Source organism: Notechis scutatus, chromosome 10 (assembly GCF_049901735.1).
Source record: "Notechis scutatus isolate UNSWTSFEM ecotype Mainland chromosome 10, rNotScu1.2, whole genome shotgun sequence".
Classification (NCBI taxonomy): Eukaryota; Metazoa; Chordata; class Lepidosauria; order Squamata; family Elapidae; genus Notechis; species Notechis scutatus.
In genome coordinates this window covers 424,514-448,218 of record NC_142018.1, presented here as the reverse complement: position 1 = coordinate 448,218, position 23,705 = coordinate 424,514, and the positions used below count along the sequence as shown (strand labels likewise).

At 39.8% G+C, this 23,705-nt stretch overlaps 1 protein-coding gene across 1 annotated transcript in view; it reads right to left on the bottom strand.

The window, feature by feature from the left end:
• The window catches only part of PAK3 (p21 (RAC1) activated kinase 3), a 228,586-nt gene extending 205,294 nt beyond the window's left edge, over positions 1-23,292 (bottom strand). Inside the window, exon 1 of the mRNA XM_087971945.1 lies at positions 23,209-23,292. The gene's annotated coding sequence lies outside the window, so the exon portion shown is untranslated. The remainder of the gene's footprint in view (positions 1-23,208) is intronic.
• Positions 23,293-23,705: the final 413 nt, after the last annotated feature.

Sequence of the window (23,705 nt, the reverse complement as noted above, 5' to 3'; positions counted from 1 at the left end):
GCTCCAGAAATGTTGGGCTCAGTTGCGGTTATACAATGAGGACTACTTGTAATTCCTTACCCTTGCAGAAGCTCAAAGGACATAGGGCTCCCTTCAAATGCCTCTTGAAAGGCTGTTGGAGCAGAGCTTGGCCAAATACAGAAGGATACCACTAATTCTTCCAAAGACTTGGAAGTGGTGGTTCCATTGAGGACTCCTAACCTGCATCTCTCTTTATGGCTGACCCATCATCCTGCAGGCTGCCATTCAAGGCCTGATGAACTGCCTTCCGAGGATCCTTTTCACTAGTATTCTTCCCAATCCAGTCAGTTCCCCATGCTATACACCTGTGTTTTCCTAATTAAATATATGGATTGCTAATCAAAATAGCCTAAGAAGCACTGTTGCATGGTTTTCTTTTCTTCTGATAGCTCAAGAGATTAGACTGCTAAGAAAGCCAAATGAGTTTAAGCAGAATGAAATCAATTTCCACATTGCAATTGTTTTCTAAGTGAATAAGATCCCAGCTTATCTTTAAGTCCCAGACACCCTCAGCAAATCTCCCATCCAAATGTTAGTCAGAGATGAGCCTGCTTAGCTTCTCAGTCTGGACAAACTTTCTGAAGCCCGTCGGGAATGGATGAATATTGAGAAAAGAGAAGAAATAGTTCAGATAGATCTATTTAGGAAATGAGAAGCAATCAAATAAAATTATAACTATTATAGAGAATGCTATATTATACTGTAAGATTATATATTATTATAAAGATTATAATATTATAAAGGTTTATTTTATTATAAAGGTTTGGCAATCTTCATCAGAGAAAGGGTCTGTGGTTTGGAAATAAAGAATTTTTTTACACACTGCAGTGTTTGAGAGGCATACAGGTAGTCCTCAACTTACAACTGTTCATTTAATGACTGTTACAACAGCACTGAAAAAAGGCCTTAGGACCATTTTTCACATTTACGACTGTTGCAGCTTTCCTGTGGTAACGTGATCAAAATCCAGGCACCTGGCAACCGACTTATAAACTTTATTTATGACGGCTGCAATCATGTCTCAGATTCACATGATCCTCTTTGAGACCTTCTGAGAAGCAAACTCAATGGGGAAGCCAGATTCAACGTGTGACTGACATAACAACTGCAGCTGTTCAGCTAACAACTGTGGCAGGAAAGGTCATAAAATGAGGCAAAACTCACTTAACAAATGTCTCACATAGCAACAGAAATTTTGGGCTCAATTATGGTCATAAGTGGCAATGCAGATAGTCCTCAACTTACAGCCAGTTAGTGATGCTTAAAAGTTACGACAGATCTCCACAACAAAAGTACTTCTTACCGCCCAATTTTGAAGTTGCTTGGTAATCAGCTCATTTGCAGCATTCTGCGGTCATATTACCATAATTTTTTAATGTTTTTTGCCAGTTTCTGATGTTTTTGTATAATTTCTGGCAAAAAACACCTATTTTTGAATAAAATGGATTTGCTTAACTACAGTGTTCACTTAATGACCACCATGTAAAAAGTCATAATATGGTCACATGGTGAACTGTTTAATGACCGCAACATAATTCCATGTTCAATTACGGTCGTAAGTCAAGCACTACCTGTACAATTGCTTACTCCATTACAGTCAACCTTCCTTTCTGTCTTTCCAAACAACTGCAGTTAAATATACTGTGGAACACAATTTCATCCTGACAAGATTAATATTTCCCAAAAAGTCAAAATACCCTAAATTCTGTATTGTCCAAAGCATCTCAAAAGGGCTCAGCTAGTCTCAGACTGAAGCTTTCCTTTTTCCCATCATCCTGTTTTCAGAGAAAATAGTTGAAATAATTAATTTTTCCCCTTCTTTGGGGCAAAATTAACATTTGGAAAGCAAGGCTATCATTTTCACCACAGCTTTTCAAATGCAACATTCGTAACACACCCACAACCAATTTTTGTATCTACCAAAATCATTCAAATTTTAAAGACCTGAACAAGAATTTCAAAGACCGTCAGCAAACCAGAATAATCCATTATGTCACAAACTCTAATAAATTCTTTGGTAAGCCTGATGGCTGCATTGACTCATCTTTTTGAGCTGCTCAGTGAATTAAGCCACGTTCTGGGTTGGCACCACAGTTAACCAAGATTACCCAGCTGTGCAAATGCCACCGAGTCTTTCACTGAAAGACTCGCCGCATGAACACCTGTTTCTCACTCTTATCCCTGCATTTTACTTATAAAACTCCTCTATTTCTACAGGTAGTCCTCGAATTATGACCGTAATGAAACCTGGTTTTATGCACATTTTAAACATTCATTAAGTTGTGATGGTTGTGAACCTGGTCACCTATGTGACCAAGCAAACTTTATGATCTCTTTTGTGGTGGTCATTAAATAAACATCATAGTCGTTAAGCAAACCAATGGTTATTTACAGGCTGGTCTTGCTGAAAAAGAGAAATAAATGCCAGTTTTCAGCAAACCATCATAAAACGTGATCACGTGACCACAGGATACCTCAAACAGCTGTAAATGGAGGCCGCTTGCCAAGTACCCAAAATGCAGTCCTGTGACCATGCGTGTGGGGAGGCTCAGCTGCCAAAACTTCAAATATGGATTGTGTGTAGCCCCAGGGTGGGTCTGTTGTAACTTTGAACAGTCACAAAGTGACCGGTTGTATGTCAAGGACTACCTGAACTAAAAAAAATCATATTTAAGACTAGAAATACAACTGAGGGAGATGGTTATATTCATTTTTTAAAAATGGAAACATTATATTATTTCCCAAAGTGGCACTCCCACAGCGTAACACATTGTTGAAAATTATTTGTCACTAAAAAAATCTATTATTTTCCAAAATCGCTCCCCCTGTGTAAGTATCTCATTCCCATCTTTGTCTGGCAATTAACCATTCCTAGGATAAGAGAAGCTGGCTTCAGGCTAGATGTCAATGCTGAGGTAATAAAAACAAGCCTTTAAAAGATATAATGGAAGTGAAAAGGAAAGATATTAAATATATGACTGAAGAGGAATAAGTTACACCCAAGCCTGTTAAAAAATGTGCCATGTATTCTTTCAAACCTTGTATAGAGGTAGTCCTTGACTTAACAACCATTTCTTCAGTGAACTTTCAAAGTTACAAGAGCCCTGGAAAAAGTGACTTAAGACTGGTCCTCGTACTTATGACCATTACAGCAATCCCCAAGGTTGCAGGATCAAATTCAAGCGCTGACAACTGGCGTCTGTTTGCGACGTTTGCAGCGTCCCAGGGTCATGTGATCACTCTGTGCGACTTTCTCAGCTGACTTTTGACCAGCAAAACAAATGAGAGAAGCCAGACTCATTTAACGACCCCACGATTCCCTTAACAACTGCAGTGATTTGCTTAACACCTGTGGCAAAAAAAAAAGTTGCAAAATTGAGTGTGAGTCACTTAGCAGCCACCCTTCTTAACAGTGGAAATTCTGGTCTCAGTTGTGGTTGTAACTTGAGAACTACCTATAAGGTCTCTTTACCGGTAGTCCTCAACTTACAACAGTTCATTTAGTCACCATTCAAAGTTACAACAACACTGAAAAAAGTGACTCGGGTCATTTTTCACAATTACGATCTTTGAAATGTTCCCACGGTCACCTGATCAAAATTCAGCTGCTTGGCAACTGACTCGTATTTATGACAACTGCAGCATCTCAGGGTCCCGTGATCCCCTTTTGCGACCTTCTGACAAGCAAAAGTCAATGGGGAAGCCAGATTCACTTAACAACCATGTTATTAACTTAATGCCTGTAGTGGTTCCCTTAACAACTGTGGCAGGAAAGGTCGTAAAATGGGGCAAAACTCATTTAACAAATGTCTCGCTTAGCAACAGAAATTTTGGGCTCAATTGTGGTTGTAAGTTGAGGATTACCTGTACTTGCATTTTAAGAGACAAATGTCACCTTTCCTACAAACGCTGCCTTCCTATTCACTGTATTGTAGATTTTCATCCCTTTTTCATTTTATCCAACGTTTATGTCCATTAGGAATAGGTAGATAACTCTCCCCTGCTATTTTTTAAGCATTTTGCCACAGATTTTGGGTAAGTATGAATTCTGCAGCACAGCTGTGTTCCTCTTCAGGGAGATGTTCAGAAAATGAGAACCAGACACTCAATAAACGCCTTCCCATTGTTATCAATGTTGAAAGGCAGAAGATAGAAGGTTCCAACTACCAGGCCAAACCACAGAAGCCAATTACTCAACAGGGCTCTTGTGACCATACAAGAAAAGAGAGACAGACAATAGATTTCCCCTTGAACTTTCACAGAATTCAGGGGGTTAAAAAAATTCAGCCCTCCATTTAATACCTATCCCATAGCTGAGATGCTGTTTTGCGGTAGTTGCCTTTACAGACTAAAACAAGGATAAAAGATGGCATTGAGAATCCATTATTCCTGACCTTGAATATGAATTTCTCCATCAAATATTGTGCATCTGTATTATAAATCACGTTAAAATAGCTTCCATTGTCCTCTGTTGTATCTCATATCATTACAAGCAACATTCAACTGACGGGGAGATGGGAAACATGCCAAGGAAAAGACCTGGACTCCTAGAGGACACAGGATGGCAGGAGAATTCTGGGAATTGAAGTCTACCCATCTTAAAGTTGCTAAGGCTGAGAAACCCTGATATAGTTTTTCCAGTCATCAGCATATTCAGGAATATAATTACAGTCAAACATGAGATATGAATGAGGCCACAAAGAAAACATCTGTGCAAAATCTGAAATGAGGTTATAAAGGGGACAAGGAGATTCTGGTTGTAGTTCCCCTCAACCACCAGCAGCTCCAGCCAGCTGGTTTCGGGGCTAAGCCACCCCATAGAGGTGGTGAAGAAGGGGGAGACTGCCTGCAGGGTTGAGGAGAGCCGCATCTTTCCTCCCCAGCTGGTCATTACTCCCTTTCCCGAAGGCGGCTGAAGCGGTGGTCAGAAATGACCACCACAAAGAAGAACTCGACCGGAAAAGAATGTGCAGGAGGAAGATAAGAAGAGAAAGTTTTGGTTGACCGGGTCAAACAGCAAAAGCAACAAATAAGGTACCTTGGAATTGAAACTATTAAAAAAAATATAATATTGTTCCCTAAGAAGATTTTTAAGCTGAGAAGGAGAGAGAAAAGGGAAAAGATTTGGTTTTTCTTCTCTCCCTTTCCCTATGCTGATAGCTAAGAGACTTAAGAAAGAAATTGGCAAAAAATCCACTTTGACATTAATAGGCATTTAATGCTGAAAATAAAAAGTCAAAGGGATAATAAAGACTTCTGGATAATCAAAAGCTTTTGAAAACAGGAAAGGAGAGAAAAAGAATAAAAGGGCAGGATCTGGAAGGGAGGAGACTACCTGGAATTAAAAAGAACTTACAGCAAAATCTCAACAAGACTTCCAAAAGATACATTTTAACTGAAATATTGCAACAAAAACCCCAGGAAGAGAAAGTGGAAAAAGAAATAAGAAGAAATAATTTGGGACTATTTGGATTACTTGATGATTTCTGGATTTTTGGTTATTGTATTTGAATGACTAAAATCAATCAGGTGGTTGTTTAAAACTGTTTAAAATGGCTCCACTTTTAGAAGAACTGAAAATGGAACTTAAAAAGTACAAAGAAGATGCACAAGAAGGGAGAGGTTCTTTTGGCTTCGTATTTCAGTTTTTAGAAATGGAGATTTGGAATTATGAGAAACAACAAGAAATGCCTGCAGAACAAGAAGATTGCGACAAAGAAGAAGCCATCTTTAATGAACAAGTAATCTTAGGTGGGGGGGGAGGAAAGGGGGGAAAGAGAATGGAAAATTTAAGATTGGAAAAACAACTTCCCCCCAAAAAAATAGAGTGAAAAATAAGTATAAAATCAGAAAGCAACAGATGAGGGAAATGCTGAAGAGGGAAGTAGAAGTAGAGAGACAAGGGGGTAAAAAGGGGAGGGAGAAGAAGAGAGGGAAGAAAGAAAGGAAAAGAAGTTATAAAGGACAGAAACAAAATATAGAGAAACAGGGCCTATTTAGAGATAATGGGTGAAAATTTAATGGAAAAAGGGATTCTGCAAAGGTACATAAGAGGATACGTAGTCTTATTATATTAGAAACAGAAATAATTTTAGAAAATATGAAACAATGTATGATTAAAATGTTTGATAAAATAGCTATCGTAATTCAGTGAAATGCTTATCAATAAATAAATGTAACAAAATGAATATTTAATGATTTACAAAACATATGTGAAGACAAATAAGGGAAAAATTATTATGGAGATTATATGTGTCTTTAAGGAAGTATGATATTTAATTGAAAAGAAGTGTTAAAGATGTTAAGATTTTAATGATTATTAATGATAGAACTCAATTGGAATGGAATGAGGGTTTATAATTACATATATTTATAATCTTTTTTTTTAAGAATATAGGGTGTATTATAAGAATGTACCAGCAGAATTCCATTGGAAGTTATGTATTATGTATTATATTGAAGGTCATAACCTTAAGGTATATATTGAAGTTTAAATAAGAGTTGAATGGATGTAATTAAAAGATATAATAAAGGTGTCGTTCTCCAATTAGTAACTACAGGAGAAAATTTGTTTAATGAGAAAAGATAATCTGAAATTGAAACAGAACAGACAAAAGTATAAATATAATGATTTGAACTGAGATGCGATAATCAAAATAAAATTGAGAAAATTAAAAGAGGGGAAAAACTATATAGAAAATGTAGAATAGTATAAGATATGGAATAGAGTACAAAAAGGAGCATGAAATTGAGTTTTGTGTCTGTATAAAGAAGTTCAACCCGGGACCATGCTATTTTCAAAAAATATGTTTTATTTGTATTTTGTATGTGTGAAAACCCAAATAAAACTTTATTAAAAAAAGAAAGAAAGAAAGAAATGGGCGATGCATGCACCCCACTCCTGTGCTATTCTCATGCTAATGTAAGACTGGGCTTCCTATGCACCATCTGCTCCTCTCAAGGTCGCAGCCTTGAGGAGAAGCTTCACTGGGCTTTATGAATGCCAGGCCATCCAGAACATTAGTGACACATTGGCCACTTTCCATGGTAATAGGAGTTCTAATTATCACCCACATAAAGAGAATTGTTGCATTCAATAACAGGTGGGGTAGGGGGGTGTCCGACAGCTGGAGAAGGCAACTTGCAGGCCTTGATCTTTAGGGGGGGGAGAGGAAGAAAGAACCATCTCATTGCTTTTTATCTTTGCCTCTTTACAAAATAAATGTGCTTCCTCCAGTTCAACAGAGACAGAGCAAGTCCATTGGCTAATTATCTGCTTCTCTTTCCAAAAAGCACTTCTCCAAATTATGCCCCTTCCCCATCCCCAGGATCGTGTTTTTACATAAACTTGAATAAATGTCCAATCTGACCAACATTTTGCTTCAAAATGGGAAGAGAAAGATTTCTTCTGTTTATTCTATTGTAGTGGGTGAGGCCCCAGGCTAGAAAGTGGCAGACTGTGAATTCTAGTCTCGCCTTAGCCATGAAAGCCAGGTGGGTGACTTTGGGCCGGTCCCTTTCTCTTAGCCCAACCTATCACATAGAGAGGTTGTTATTATTGCTGTGTTCCTTCTCCCATTCAAGTAAAGTGTGCTGGATAGGTTTTCCACCTTGGGAGGGAGGGAGAGGGAGAGGGGAGAGGGAGAGGGAGAGGGAGAGAGGGAGGGAGGGAGAGGAGGGAGAGAGAGAGAGAGAGAGAGAGAGAGAGAGAGAGAAGAGAAAGAGAAAGAAAGAAAGAAAGAAAGAAAGAAAGAAAGAAAGAAAGAAAGAAAGAAAGAAAGAAAGAAAGAAAGAAAGAAAGAAAGAAAGAAAAGAAAGATTTTCAATAAAGATATTTGTCCTTTTACAAAGCTCCTGTTTTTTCAGGCAGGGGTTATAATTCAAGAAGGCAGGACAGGCTTTAAGCTTCTGGAAAGAATGTTAAGGGAAGAACCCTCTGAGTGGGCCAACCAATTTTTTGGCTTCTGTGTTATGGCCCGATTTTTCTTCCCCTTCACCCCCAAGTTGCAGTTTGGAAAGTTGGCCTGAAGTTAAGGAGGTGGCAAGATAAACATATGTCAGTCATCCTGCTTTTGTTTTTTTGGCATATATGTTTGTTATGGTGCTACCCTTTTCCAGAAAAGAGTCTTCTACTGCAGGAATGGCAACCTGTAGTCTTTGGGGGCTTCAAGCTTTTTTCTACTTTTAAAGTAAAGGAAATCTGGGAGTTGAAGTCCATACATTTTATTTATTTTATTTATTTTATTTATTTGATTTGCCAATTGTTTACAAGATAATAAGTATAAGTGTATACATAGTTGTGAATACATGAAATGGGTACATATAAGAAAAATAAAAGAAGAATAAGAGAAACAATAGGACAGGGACGGTAGGCACGTTGGTGCGCTTATGCACGCCCCTACAGACCTCTTAGGAAAGGGGTGAGGTCAATAGTAGACAGTCTAAGGTTAAAGTTTTTGGGGTTTGGGGAAGAAACTACAGAGTCGGGTAGAGTATTCCAGACATTGACCACTCTATTGCTGAAGTCATATTTCCTGCAATCAAGTTTGGTGCGGTTAACTTTGAGTTTGTATCTATTGTGTGCTCTTGTGTTGTTATGGTTGAAGCTGAAGTATTCATTGACAGGTAGGACATTGCAATGTATGATTTTATATACCATGCTTAAATCAGACCGAAGACGGCGTAATTCAAGGTTTTCTAGTTCTAGAATTTCAAGTCTGGTGGCATAAGGTATTCTACAACGAGTAGAGGAGTGGAGAACTCTCCTTGTGAAATATTTCTGGACTTTCTCAATTGTGCTAATATCAGATACGTAATGTGGGTTCCAGACTGATGAACTGTATTCGAGTATTGGTCTAGCAAATGTTTTGTATGCTCTGGTTAGTAGTGTGATATTACCAGAGAAAAAGCTACGTAGGATTAGGTTAACAACTCTTAATGCCTTTTTGGCTATGTAGTTGCAGTGGGCTCTAGCACTTAGATCATTAGAGGTGAGTATTCCAAGGTCCTTTACAGAGCTTGGGTCATCAACAAGATCTTGACTATTCAGCTTGTATTTTATTTTCTGATTTTTTTTGCCAATATGTAAGACAGAGCATTTATTTGTTGAGATTTGAAGTTGCCATTTGTTTGACCATTCAGATACATAGTCAAGATCTTTTTGTAGGGTAGCAGTATTGTCTGTGGTATTGAACAGCTTTACATCATCAGCGAAGAGAACGCAAATTGCTCTTAATATGATCACAGAGGTCGTTTATGTAGAGTATGAAGAGAGTTGGTCCTAGAACACTGCCCTGGGGGACACCACTATTGACAGGTACTGGATTTGATAGGACGCTCCCGATTTTGACCATTTGTTGTCTGTTTGACAGGAATGCTTCTATCCAGTTATTCAGTCCAGAGATACCATAGGATTTTATTTTTAGGAGTAGTTTGTCGTGTACCACTGAATCAAAGGCTTTACAGAAGTCTATGTAGATTGCGTCTATTGCTTTGCCCTGGTCGAGTTGTGTCGTCCATATGTTTTTGCAGTGTAAGAGTTGCAGATTACAGGATAGTTTTTTTCTGAAACCAAATTGTTTATTGGAGAGTAGGTTGTTTGTCTCTAAGTGGAGGATGATGGATTGGTTAATAATTGATTCCATGACTTTACAGGTGACGCAGCATAAGGAGATTGGCCTGTAATTTTCAACTAGGCTTGGGTCTCCCTTTTTGAAGATGGGGATGACTGTGGCTTGTGACCATAGGTTAGGCAAGGAGCTGGTCCTGAAAGATTTTTCAAAGATTATGCTTAGAGGTTTGGCTATGGCAGTGGATAGCTTTCTTAAGAAGTAGGCACATATTCCATCCGGTCCAATAGATAGAGATGGTTTTAGATTGCGTAGTGATTTTTCGACATTGTCTTCTGTGAAATCGATATGTATTAGATCATTGTTGTTATCTGTGGTACGGCTAGGAAATACTGGGCATGATCCATTGCTGTTTACAAATACTGAGCCGAAGAATGTGTTAAAGATGTTGGCTTTAATGGTGTCGTCGTTGCAGTCTTTACCATCAGGTCCTATCAAGGGAGGGATGGATCTTGAGTCTTTTAGTTTGTTGTTTACAAAATTGTAAAAAGCATGGGTGGAACTGGTGCTTAGAAGGTTTTCCTCTTGTTTAATGTGATAATTGGTGCATTCGGTCTTTATCTGGTGGCATAAATTTTTGTATCGGCTTTTGAAATTGGCAACGTGACCAGATTTGTTTTTCCGCCAGAGTGATCTCTTTTTGGATTGAAGTTTCCTTATTGTTATGGGTAATCTGCTTTTTTGTTTTGTTTTGGGAGTTGTTGTTGGTACATATAGTTTGATGACTCTTTTGACTTCAAGTAAAAATATGTTGTAATGGTCTTCAACAGTATTGCATCCAGTGAATAGAGATTGCCAATCAAGGGATGAGAGATCGTTGTCTATAAGATCATAGTTGCCTTTTTGAAGTTACAATTGGGGATTACATCATTGTGGTGATTTTTGTGTGGGCGTATGTTGAGACAAAAGTCAATCATATTGTGGTCACTGCTGGAAAAGGGTTCTTTAGTTTGTATTCCGTAAATTAAATTCAAACTATTGCAGAAGATGAGATCGAGGCAGTTGTTTAGTCTAGTGTTGTTGGTTACTAGTTGTTCCAGTCCCAGATTTGTAATAGCATTGTAGAAGGTTGTGTGTATGATTTCAGTTGTACATTCATTTAGGGTCCAGTCAATATGAGGTAGATTGAAATCACCAAGAAAGATAAAAGGGTATGGGCAGGATGCAGCCCATGTTAGTAATGTATTTAGCTTGTTTACATGTTCGATGTCATAATCAGGTGCTCTGTAACATAGTAAGAATCGAATTGTGATATTTAAGGATAGTTCACAGATGATGGTCTCAGGAAGAGCAAGCTCCTGGGTAACTTGGATATTTTTTAGATGTAAGGACTTTTTATAGAAGATAGCAACACCACCTCCTCTACGAATTTCACGATCTGATCGGTAAACATGATAGTCCCTTACTGTGGTAATGGAGTCAGGGAGAGATGCATTGAGCCATGTTTCACAGACAAATATAATGTCGAATTTAGCCATATTTAGCCATATTTAGTAGGAGGAAAAATTCAGGTATTTTATTCACGAGGCTTCTTGCATTGAGTAGTTTGCATTTAAGGCCAGTAGTAGTTGGAATTGAGGTAGTTAGGGGCGTGCATGCCTAGTCTTGGGTGATGACATCTTAAAGCTTGAGAAACACTGGCTTAAAACCACCGCTGATTACAGGTAGTCCTCAACTTACAACAGCATTTAGTGATCATTCAAAGTTATAACAGCACTAAAAAGTGACTTATGACTGTTTTCCACACTTATGAATGACCTTTATGATCATGGTCATGTGATCAATATTCAGATGCCTGGCAAGTGACTCATACTTATGATTTATGTTGCTGGGTCTCAAGGTCATGTTTTGCACCTTTTGCAACCTTTTGACAAGCTATGGGAAAGCTAGATTCACTTAACAACCATGTTACTCACTTATCATCTGAAGCAAGATTCATTTAACAAATGACTCACTTAACAACATAAATTTTGGGCTCAATTGTGATCATATGTCAAGGACTACCTATATTATTGGTGAAAATCAATAATCACCTCCAACCTGTTATTCTGTGTTTTATGTTAATGCCACATTCTTCTGACCTGCTAATGAAGTCCTTTCTAATTAGTTACTCTGTTGTCCCATTTTCAAAACCCAGCCTTTAAGTTGGCTTGTTGGTGTCTTTTCAAAAGCTCCTTCTCCTTGGGGTGCTCTGCAACCCTCCTTTCTGAGAATGAGAAGGGGCCCCCAGCAGAGAACTCCTGGCAGGGGGGCACTGTGCAGCAGACATGGCTGGCCACTCACTTCTCAGAAAATAAATACCTCTAAGCTAACAACAAAGCTTCTTCTCTTTCTAGAAATGAAGTTTGACTCCAAGGGCAACACTTCAAGCAACATCTTGAATGGGGCTCTTTCTTTACAGGAGGTGAATAGTACCTCTCCATCTTCTGACCCAGACACACATCTATATTTATTTTGGGGCCCTGAGAGTCAGGATAACAAGCAAAAGTGAGTACACACTTTTTATAGCCTGCTGGGATTCCAAATTGTGCTGCTGTTGGTGAATTTCTCCCACCACCTGGCATTTTTCTAAAAAGGCAGAAGGACCATCCTGTCCAGAACCACTCTTCCTGCAGTCTGATTTCCAAAACAATCATACAATCCTTGAATTTTCCATAAATTCAATGAATGTAAATCAGCATCTTCCAAGTCTCTGTGTTGTGGAGACACTATTTAACTCTTGCAGAAGTCCCATCCTTTGAACAGGTTTGAAGAATTACTTTTTAAAGCTTGATAAGCCAGTCACCATTCGCAATACCTGAAAAGTGCCAAATGGGTTTTTACAACCATTACCTGGCTGACTGAAAATCTCCATAGACATTTAACTCCTGAAAAGAACCACATATTTATTTATAAAGGTACACATGTATATTTACAACATAGAACATAGATTAATAGGGTTGGAAGGGACATTCGAGGTCTTCTACTACAACCCCCTCCTCAAGCATGAGTCCCTATACTATTCTGGACAAATAATTGTCCAGAAAACCTTCCAGTGGTGGAATACCCACAACTTCTGGGAGCAAACTGTTCCATTGATTAATTGTTCTCACTGTCAGGAAATTTCTCCTTGATTCTAGATTCTAGGACCTGCACTGCATATCGGACATTAATACAATTGAGTGTGTTCAGAGGTATTTCTCTAGAAAAGTTCTCCACTCCTCCACTCACAAAAATTCAGGCCTGGACAATCTAGAATTGCGCCACCTGTGGTCCGATCTAAGCATAGTTCACAAAATTGTCTGCTACAACGTCTTGCCTGTCAGCTTCAATCACAATAATACATGGGCAAACAACCGATACAAACTCAAGGTAAACCACTCCAAACTCGACTGCGGAAAATACGACTTCAGCAACAGAGTGGTCAATGCCTGGAATGCCCTACCCAACGTCGTTGTTACAGCCTCAACCCCTCACAGCTTCAACCTCAAACTGTCTACCATGGACTTCACCCCATTCCTAAGAAGTCCTTAGAGGGGGCGTGTATAAGTGCACCAGCATGCCTACTATCCCCATTTATCTATATTTACTCCCTTGTGCTTGTTTATGTTCATACTTATTTATTTATTTATTTATTTATTTATTTATTTATTTATTTATTTGATTTGCCAATTGTTTACAAGATAATAAGTATAAGCGTATACATAGTTGTGAATACATGAAATCGGTACATATAAGAAAAATAAAAGAATAAGAGAAACAATAGGACAGGGACGGTAGGCACGTTGGTGCGCTTTATGCACGCCCCTACAGACCTCTTAGGAAAGGGGTGAGGTCAATAGTAGACAGTCTAAGGTTAAAGTTTTTGGGGTTTGGGGAAGAAACTACAGAGTCGGGTAGAGTATTCCAGGCGTTGACCACTCTGTTGCTGAAGTCGTATTTCCTGCAATCAAGTTTGGTGCGGTTTACTTTGAGTTTGTATCTATTGTGTGCTCTTGTGTTGTTATGGTTGAAGCTGAAGTATTCATTGACAGGTAGGACATTGCAATGTATGATTTTATATACCATGCTTAAGTCAGACCGAGACGCGCGTAATTCAAGGTTTTCTAGTTCTAGAATTTCAAGTCTGGTGGCATAAGGTATTCTACAACGAGTAGAAGAGTGGAGAACTCTCCTTGTGAAATATTTCTGGACTTTCTCAATTGTGCTAATATCAGATACGTAATGAGGGTTCCAGACTGATGAACTCTATTCGAGTATTGGTCTAGCAAATGTTTTGTATGCTCTGGTTAGTAGTGTGATATTACCAGAGAAAAAGCTACGTAGGATTAGGTTAACAACTCTTAATGCCTTTTTGGCTATGTAGTTGCAGTGGGCTCTAGCACTTAGATCATTAGAGATGAGTATTCCAAGGTCCTTTACAGAGCTTGGGTCATCAACAAGTTCTTGACTATTCAGCTTGTATTTTATTTTCTGATTTTTTTTGCCAATATGTAAGACAGAGCATTTATTTGTTGAGATTTGAAGTTGCCATTTGTTAGACCATTCAGATACATAGTCGAGATCTTTTTGAAGGGTAGCAGTATTGTCTGTGGTATTGAACAGCTTTACATCATCAGCGAAAAGAACGCAATTGCTCTTAATATGATCGCAGAGGTCATTTATGTAGAGTATGAAGAGAGTTGGTCCTAGAACACTGCCCTGGGGGACACCACTATTGACAGGTACTGGATTTGATAGGACGCTCCGATTTTGACCATTTGTTGTCTGTTTGACAGGAATGCTTCTATCCAGTTATTCAGTTGTCCAGAGATACCATAGGATTTTATTTTTAGAAGTAGTTTGTCGTGTACCACTGAATCAAAGGCTTTACAGAAGTCTATGTAGATTGCGTCTATTGCTTTGCCCTGGTCGAGTTGTGTCGTCCATATGTTTTTGCAGTGTAAGAGTTGCAGATTACAGGATAGTTTTTTCTGAAACCAAATTGTTTATTGGAGAGTAGGTTGTTTGTCTCTAAGTGGAGGATAATGGATTGGTTAATAATTGATTCCATGACTTTACAGGTGACGCAGCATAAGGAGATTGGCCTGTAATTTTCAACTAGGCTTGGGTCTCCTTTTTGAAGATGGGGATGACTGTGGCTTGTGACCATAGGTTAGGCAAGGAGCTGGTTCTGAAAGATTTTTCAAAGATTATGCTTAGAGGTTTGGCTATGGCAGTGGATAGCTTTCTTAAGAAGTAGGCACATATTCCATCCGGTCCAATAGATAGAGATGGTTTTAGATTGCGTAGTGATTTTTCAACATTGTCTTCTGTGAAATCGATATGTATTAGATCATTGTTGTTATCTGTGGTACGGCTAGGAAATACTGGGCATGATCCATTGCTGTTTACAAATACTGAGCCGAAGAATGTGTTAAAGATGTTGGATTTAATGGTGTCGTCGTTGCAGTCTTTACCATCAGGTCCTATCAAGGGAGGGATGGACCTTGAGTCTTTTAGTTTGTTGTTTATAAAATTGTAAAAAGCATGGGTGGAACTGGTGCTTAGAAGGTTTTCCTCTTGTTTAATGTGATAATTGGTGCATTCGGTCTTTATCTGGTGGCATAAATTTTTGTATCGGTTTTTGAAATTGGCAACGTGACCAGATTTGTTTTTCCACCAGAGTGATCTCTTTTTGGATTGAAGTTTCCTTATTGATATGGGTAATCTGCTTTTTTGTTTTGTTTTGGGAGTTGTTGTTGGAACATATAGTTTGATGACTCTTTTGACTTCAAGTAAAAATATGTTGTAATGGTCTTCAACAGTATTGCATCCAGTGAATAGAGATTGCCAATCAAGGGATGAGAGATCGTTGTCTATAAGATCATAGTTGCCTTTTTTGAAGTTACAATTGGGGATTACATCATAGTGGTGATTTTTGTGTGGACGTATGTTGAGACAAAAGTCAATCATATTGTGGTCACTACTGGAAAAGGGTTCTTTAGTTTGTATTCCATAAATTAAATTCAAACTATTGCAGAAGATGAGATCAAGGCAGTTGTTTAGTCTAGTGTTGTTGGTTACTAGTTGTTCCAGTCCCAGATTTGTAATAGCATTATAGAAGGTTGTGTGTATGATTTCAGTTGTACAGTCATTTAGGGTCCAGTCAATATGAGGTAGATTGAAATCACCAAGAAGGATAAAAGGGTATGGGCAGGATGCAGCCCATGTTAGTAATGTATTTAGCTTGTTTACATGTTCGATGTCATAATCAGGTGCTCTGTAACATAGTAAGAATCGAATTGTGATATTTAAGGATAGTTCACAGATGATGGTTTCAGGAAGGGCAAGCTCCTGGGTAACTTGGATATTTTTTAGATGTAAGGATTTTTTATAGAATATAGCAACACCACCTCCTCGACGATTTTCACGATCTGATCGGTAAACATGATAGTCTCTTACTGTGGTAATGGAGTCAGGGAGAGATGCATTGAGCCATGTTTCACAGACAAATATAATGTCGAAGTTAGCCATATTTAGGAGGATGAGAAATTCAGGTATTTTATTCACGAGGCTTCTTGCATTGAGTAGTTTGCATTTGAGGCCGGCAGTAGTTGGAATTGAGGTAGTTGGGGGCGTTGTCTTGTACATGTTTGACAAACAAATAGATTGAATTTCGCTTTAATAATCTTTCATCCTTTGGAGAATAGGTCAATCCCTTCTCCGTGACAGCTCCTCAAGTACTAGAAGACTGCTATCATACCACCCCCAGTCCTTCATTAGACTAGACATACCTAGTTCCCTCAATCATTCATCATATGGTATAATCTCCAGACCCCATATCATCTTTGTTGCTCTTCTTCCTCACAGAGATCAATAACTACTAAATATTAACAAAACCACTGCTTCAACACACACAATATATAAGCATAGACTGACAAAGCTGCAAACATGCTACTTGAAAGAATATGTTGGCTGATTTAAGACAACCCATCTTATTCTGACTTCGTAAGAACATCAGTCTGAAATCTGATTTCTTACTATTCAAACATTAGTAGTTCACATCCTGTCTTGCTTTTGTTTTAGTCCAAAATGAGTTTATTATTTATGGCTAGTTCAATCTGAAGACACCCAATTTATAGACATATCTTATACAGATGAAAATTATGTTAATTTGGAGCACTGCAAGGTGATGAATAACGACAAGAAAGACAGTGGTTGGTTGCTTGCTTGTCCTGATTATCGTAGTTCAATAATATGGATCCCCAGAATGTCTAGTACCAGAAAAACATTCTGGAATCTCCTAAATCAAGTGGCTCCAAGCCAACCACTTGAAGATTTAGAGTCTAAGTATCTGTGCTATGGAAATGGTATGTAGAAGGCTTTATCCAGAGATGCTACCTAGGAATGGGCAGATAAAATGCATAGCCTGCAGCTGGACAGCAGAGTTTAGAAGGTGATAAACCACCTGAAATATTGATCACTCCCAGTGGGCCAGACTTGGTGCCTCTGGATGATTGGTTTGTTCTTTTCAAATGCTTCTTCTCTGGATACTGCAAGGACAGGCCAAATTCAAATTTATTTATTTACAACCCTGAGGCCAAATACAAAGAAATATTAATAAAAGAAATATTGCATCCCTCTGTATGTATGTATATGTGTATAAGAGAAAAACAGTAAGTATAAAGGAGTCTAAAAATAATTAAGCACCTAGTTACTAAAATTAATCCAAATAAAATATTATTATAAAAAGGTAACTTTTTCCTATCCAGTCATGTCCAGTTCTTGGGCACAGTGCTCATCTCCGTTTCTTGGCCTAGGGGGCAGCACTGTTTGAAGATATTTCCATGGCCATATGGCCAGCATGGCTATATGCTGAGGTGCACAGAATACTGTTACCTTCCCACCAACATGGTACCTATTTATCTACTTACATTTGCATACTTTTCAACTGCTAGGTGGGCAGGAGCTGGAGCAAGGAACGAGAGCTCACTCCATTGTGCTGTGCTCAGGTCTTTCCAGCTAACAAGCTCAGCATCTGTAACCACTGAGCCACCACCCCAAAATATCTTTATAGGAAGTTCCAATCCTAAGTATTGTTATAGCATATTAGCATAGAACTATACTGATTTGAGAAGTTATTTTCAAGTTGTTGTCTGAGAGTAGTGGCATTAAATAGAAATCTCCCCACCCTGAAATCTCCCCAAGACTATATGATGGTCTCTAGAGCAGGAGTGTCAAACTCAATTTCATTGAGGGTTGTGTTTGACCTCGGAAGGCCAGGGTGTCAGTGGGGGAGGGGGCGTGGCCGGGGTGGGAGTGACATGGGACCGCACCTCCACACATATGGTTTTATACACTTATAAAAATAGAAAGACGTACATTTCTGTGATTTTGTTTTTTTAATACTTACTTGATCTACTTGATCACCTTATGAGAGAGAGACCAGATCAAGAAACTGACTCTACAGAAAGACTAGAACTATAAATTATTGACATAGGCTAATAGTAGCAGAATCCTGCAAGCCTGAAAAGTAAAATATGCTACATTTCCTCCCTTTTATAACCTTCTGAGTCAAGGTCGGCCTCCTGCAACATTCCAGAGGCCCCATTTTGGGCCCTCTGGCAGCACTCTGGTGGTCAAAACCAGCCCCATTTTTGCTAGCGGAGGCACCGTGGTCCAGTCCTTTGCTGTTTCCAGGCCAGCCCGTAGGCCAGATCTAACACCTCCCGGGCTGTATCCGGCCCGCGGGCCTTGAGTTTGACACCCCTGGTCTAGAGTCTTTATATAGGGAACAGTATAAGAGCAGATGACCTTGAACCATCATCATCACTTACATTGTAGTCCTTGACTGACAAGCACACTTGAGCCCAAAATGTCCATTGCTAAGACAGTTGTTAAGTGAGTTTTGTCACATTGCACGACCTTTCTTGCCACAGTTGTTAATGAATCACTGCAGTTGTTAAGTTAGTAACACAGTTGTTAAGTGAACCTGGCTTCCTTATTGATTCCGCTTGTCGGAAGATCACAAAATGACTCTGGGACACTGTAAACCATGTGACCATGGGGCTGCTACAATGGTCATAAGTGTGAAAAATGGTCAGTGCCACTATTTCAGTGCCATTGTAAGTTTGAACAGTCACTAAATGAACTGTTGTAAGTCAAGGTAGACGTGTAGACATAACCAAAGATGTTAAAGGAGTATTGTTAAAACATTCACAGAGGGATGTGCTGAGAGCTACCAAGATACTATTTATTTCCCTCATTTATTTCCTAGAGGGGTGCAATGGGAGAGGGGCAGAAGGACAGTGTCATAACTAAGAAGGACAAAGGTTCTACCATCCCCATTTTTTAAAAAAATTCTGTAATTATTTTTAAGATGTGTGTGGAGATACTTGTTCTTACCAATTCAACAATGTGAACTTGAGAAGGAAACTGCCTATGAGGTGAGACAAGGGTGTTCACCACAAAGAGTTTCATAAGGAAGGTAGATATTCCATTTTCTAATCTACCTCACAAGATTGCCATGTGAGGATAAAATAGGGAGGCTTTCATTCCACATTTAAGTATGTAAAAGTAAGAATTATCCATCTTCCAATAGTCATCATTTCCACACAGGACCAGGGTGTGAGCTGCAACCACAAATAAGCATAACATGAACTGTTTGCTCATCTAAAATACATGTTGACCAGAAAGTGGATTTTTTAAAAATTTCTCCTGACCAGGAGAATGCAGATGCCAGCCAAGATGGGCCTAGTCCAAAACCATCCCTGAGAAACTGGCATGTATGCTTCAGAAAACCATCATGTCAAGGGGGACCTGCAAACATCAAGCAGATTGTCTCTAAGGGGCTTTTTTTTCCTTCAAAAGGCAACTGGACTGTTTTCTTTGAGAAAGAAGAAAATGTTTCACTTCTCACCAAGAAGCTTCATCAGTTCTGATGGCGAGGTGGGAGAATAGAAGGACAGGTACCAACAATTGAGACTGAATGGTGGGGGATAAAAGGATAGTATTTGATGGAAGGATTGTATATTTCTTTGAAGTCATCTGGTCATTAGCACTCTCCCTGGGAGCCACTGAGGCCCCTTGGGAGTTTTATCACCCAAAGATTCAACACACAGCTCCTTGGAAAGAATATATCTTGTGAAGATGCGGATTAATCCTCACCATCCTGGATTCATCCATTGAAACTTCTGCCTCTCAATGATTAACTCTGGCTATCTCCTTCATAAAATGGGATGCAAGTCAGCCGGTCATTCAACACCACTAAACATTCAGTCAGAGATAGCTGATTTTCCGTTCATTATCATGCACGGCTCAAGCTTCCTTGCCCTGCCAGAAAAGGTGTCATTAGTCAAATAAGAATTGTCCGATAATTACTGTATACCATTAACAGAAAAGAAGGTAGTGAGAAATGGAATGGACTGAAAGCATCACGGAACTGAATAACTCTAAAAGAGAAAGGAATATAAATGAAGAAATTCTTTCTCTATTCTTCTTGTTTAAAAAAGAATATTCAAATAAATACATGCATATTAATTACACCACTTTTCTCCTTGGCAGGAAAGAGTTGAATCTTACATTTTACTTACGCATTCAATTTGTATTCTCCAAGGACCTTTACATCATACTTCAGGTCCAATATAAGGGCTTCATGGTACCAAAAAACTAGAGCATTTTTCTAACTGGAGTAATTCCATATATTTATGGAAAGAACAGGAAAGGAAAACCTACCTATTTCTCTGGTGCCAAGCTTACAGCAGAGATGCTGACCCAAAGAGCTAATAAATTGGAACATGACAGTGAGGCACAGAAAAATATCGGCAAATGAAACACAAGACCCCTTGCCTGTACATCCAGTACCCCTGGTTGGCACCAGCAGGTCACCATCTACTTGACATCTCAAAAATATTTGGATTTCATGCCCCGTTTAGAAAGCCCACTAAGTATCAGAGCTCCAATAGGTGGCAATACTGAACTTATCTTGGCTGACCAGGGAAATTCAACTGGTCCATGCTTGTCAGTGTTTGGGTGAAAAATCACTCATAAGAGAAGGAGGAACTCCAGGCTCAGTTAAGCATCAAAAGACAATTCCAAAGGTGCTTTTCCAAAGACAACTGGACTGAAGTTCTGAAGAGTCAGAACTGAAGAAGCTTTTAGGATGAGAAGTTTTCAAGGGGGAAAAAAGTTGCCGTTTGAAAAAGCACCTTTGGGACAACCATGCCCTGGATGACAGAGAATCTCCATAGACATTAACAAAAAAAAAACCCTCATACCCCAGAACAAAGCCAGGCCACTACCCAGAAAATAACACAAGACACGCCCGGGTCATCACCATGAGTGAAACTCATCTCAAAAAGAGATTGCGGAATGGCCACCACCAGTCCCCAAATGCTAAATGAAGCCCTGTCCAAATATGGGATAAGCCTTTTATTTCTACTACTCTCCTTCCTGCCCTTCTTGCCAGGATGAAATTGGAACTGCTCCAGGTTAGGACCTGGAGCCAAACAATTGGAGAAAAGATATTAACTCAAGAGCTGCCAATTCTAGGAAGAGACACCAGTGTGCCAATGGATATTTTAGGGTGCCAGTCAGGTTCTCCACCTCATATATTTTTTAAAAAATGTTTTAAGGGGTTTAATTATAATAAAGTAAATGGAAAGCTGATTTATAGCAAAGCCAAAGGCCAGCTAGTAATTCTGTCTTTCTTTGAAAGAATGTTGCTGGGATTTGTAAATATTTGCTCTTAGGAAATTAAAGTGAGGACAGGGGTGATGGTTACACAGAAGTGCTGTGTTTGAAAGAACACACATCTTCCCCCTCCCCGATCCCACGACAAAAATAATAGACAGGAGGGGGCAAGGGTTAAGATCCTCACTTTACCTTTTAAAATATAGAACATCAGAGTTGGAAGGGATCTTGGAGGTCTTCTAATCCAACTCCCTACTCAAACAGGAGACCTGATACCATTTTGGACATATGGCTGTCCAGTCTCTTCTTAAAAGCTTCCAATGATGGAGTGCCCACAACTTCTGAAGGCAAGTTGATCCACTGGTTAATTGTTCTCTCTGCCAGGAAATTTCTCCTTATTTGTAGGTTGATCTTCTCCTTAATTAGTTTCCATCCATTGCTTCTTGTCCTGCCTTCGGGTGCTTTGGAAAATAGGTTGACCCCCTTTTTGTGGCAGCCCCTCAAATATTGGAACACTGCTAAACTCTTGTCCTTCTTTTCACTAGACGTACCCAATTCCAGCAACTGCTCTTTATATGTTTTAGCCTCCAGTCCTCTAATTTTGTACCTTGTGAGTCTGAGTCTTGACAAATGTACACTGAGAGCATTTGCACCAAGACAAATTCCTTGTGTGTCCAATTGCACTTGGCCAATAAAGAATTCTAATTAATTCTAATCATCTTTGTTGCTCTTCTCTGCTCTCTTTCCATAGTCTCAACATCTTTTTTATATTATGGTGACCAAAACTAGATAGAGTTTTTGTGACATAGTTTTGGAAGTGAAGAAATCTATTCCATTTGGGGAATTGGTCCAGTTTGTTGGCCCAGTTCCAGACAAGCACATGGGATACAGTTCCCTATACTTGGAACCACCCCATATAGTCCTAGAGACTCAGTTCACACAACACTCCAGATCAGTGTTTTTCCAACTGGACAAGTTTAAGATGCCAATTTTTGGGGTTGATGTCTGCACATTTTGAAGTTCTTCCAGGGAATTCCAGAGAATACTGGGAATGGATGTCCAGACATCTTCAAGTCCAGCCTGTGGATTTCTGGGAGTTGAAGTCCACACATCTTGAAGTTGTCAAGTTGGAAAAATAGTAGGATGTTCCGATATAGCAGTTGGTTCTTCAGCACAAGAGAGAAGCCATAAGGTAGTCTATTTGTTTTGTCCCCATATGAGAAAGAGCAACACTTATGTTTTGTAACCCAGCTTCAGGGATTGGGAGAACACAGCTACTTCCATTTGCTGCTGTCCTGCAAATACAGTTGTGACCCACCCATTACAATAAGATTACCTCCAGCATGGCCTGCGATGCTGCTGAGCCAGTTTGGTCTGGCAATGTTTCTTAAAATGCAGACCTGGGGTCCCCCATGACCTATTTAGGGGTCCTTGAAATCAAAATCACTCCCCAGTCTATGTTGAAAAATAATGCAATATTAAAACTCCATCCAACAATTGTGAGAAGCAGTAGCAAATATATCAGTTTTAATTTTTAATACGGTAAATATCGATCAGTATATAACCCATACAAACAAAAGCTCTCTTGGGGCCCTGGAGGGTTTTTAAAAGTGGGAAGGGATCCCGACAGCAAGAACTTTAAGAAATGAGCACAAAAACCCAACTTCCAGCCCTGCCTTAGGAACTGAAGTTAGAGTTCACCCAGAGAATAACCATCATTGCCCCAATAAACCAGGTTCCAGACATCGCACCGTCTGGATCTACACAACCAGATCACCTGCAAAGCACGTTGCGGAGAAAAGGAGCCCCGCTTGGGGAACACCTGGTTCCACCCAAGGCCAGATCGTGGCCGTGAGGCGACCCCCTCCTCTCCAGCAAACGCCCCCACCCTGCAAGCCCAGCAAACCTGCTCTCCTCTCCTGCTGGGCGGCGGGGGCGGAACGCGGCGCGTCTCAGCTGCCGCTCGTTGCGGAAAAGCCCCGCGGTCAGGATCCCCCTTCCTCGCCTGAGACAGCCGGGAGGGGCGGGGGAGGCAGGGTGGTTCCCACCGCCCGGCGGAAGCGGAACGCCCCCCGCTCCTTCAGCCCGTAAACTGCCGGGGCTGCTGCGGCTGGTCGACGCGGCGACCGCGTTCGCCCGTGGAGCGCAGCTACTATGAACCGGACTGTGGGTTGGACGACTGCAGCCTCGCCGCTTGGGTTGGCTAGACCTGGACTGCTTTCACACGTGATTGAATGCACCCGTTTCTCCCGAGACTTTGCATTGCCGGCCAAAGGAAGCTTTGACATAATGCGCTCCTTGTTGGGTTAAGGTTAACCAGGATTGCCTTATTTCATATTTTATTACTGCGCGCCCCCGCAGTTGAAGTCGATGGGCTGTGCCAGTCCGGGAAATGGGCTCGTT